Source organism: Dinoponera quadriceps, unplaced genomic scaffold (genome assembly GCF_001313825.1).
Source record: "Dinoponera quadriceps isolate SergipeBrazil2010 unplaced genomic scaffold, ASM131382v1 scaffold7741, whole genome shotgun sequence".
In the NCBI taxonomy this organism is placed as follows: domain Eukaryota; kingdom Metazoa; phylum Arthropoda; class Insecta; order Hymenoptera; family Formicidae; genus Dinoponera; species Dinoponera quadriceps.
The window spans coordinates 1-1,071 of NW_014561584.1; the positions used below are offsets into that span (position 1 = coordinate 1).

The window sequence follows — 1,071 nt, forward strand, 5'->3', positions numbered from 1 at the left end:
AAATGCTGCTCGACAGATACAAAAGAAAGTCCATTGTATCATGACAGGTAATAAAAAATGGATATATTTTGAGAATCCTAAGAGTCAGAAATCATAGGTGAATCCAGGCGAACCATCGACATCCACTGCAAGACCAAATCGGTTTGAAAAGAAGACAATGCTCTGTGTTTGGTGGGATCAGAAGGGTGTAATTTATTATGAGCTGCTAAAACCTGGTAAAACCGTTTACTCTGATTGCTACCAACAGCAAATGATCGATTTAAATCGAGCATTGCGTGAAAAACAACCGAAATATGGAAAAAGGTAACACAAAGTCATTTTGCTTCATGATAATGCCCCATCACATACAGCAAAACGGGTCAGGGAAACGATCGAGGCGTTCAGTTGGGAAATTCTAACGCATGCGGCTTATTCTCCAGACTTGGCTCCGTCCGATTATCATCTATTCGCATCAATGGGACACGCTCTCGCTGAACAACGCTTCAATTCGTATGAAAATGTACGAAAATGGTTCGATAGCTGGTTCGCTTCAAAAGAAGAAATGTTTTTTTGGCGTGGCATTCATAAACTGCCGGAGAGGTGGGAAAAATTTATAAATAGCATTGGACATTATTTCGAATATAATATTTTTTATTATTTTCAAACAACAGACGTGTAATTTTTACAAAAAATTTCCAGTTTCATACTTCTACACCTGGTACACGTTGTTGGGGCTTCGATTTTTGGCTCTAGCAGCTTAAAAATCTTTCCGCAACCTTCAAATCCCGACAATAAAAATATCTCGCTTTTAGTTTTATAGCCCTTCGTCGGCAGATTCATATAAACTTTGGTTCTTAAGTCATCTCTTCCTAACACACAAGCGAATAATTTTAAGCCATTCAAATCGTTTGCATCCGAAGCATTATCAGAACGCCGTTTCTCATTTCGTTCTTCTTCGTCAAATATTTCAGCAAACAGTCTCACAAAACAGATTACGAATATCCTGAGAAGTGAAGAAGACATCATACTCTCGTTCCAAGGTTTGTTTAATTTCCATTGCCATCATTAAATCCATCCCCAGTTCAGACAAAC

General features: G+C 38.3%; 1 pseudogene; it reads right to left on the reverse strand.

Moving 5' to 3' along the window:
• Positions 1 to 686: 686 nt before the first annotated feature.
• On the reverse strand, positions 687 to 1,042 carry LOC106751002 (annotated as a pseudogene).
• Positions 1,043 to 1,071: the final 29 nt, after the last annotated feature.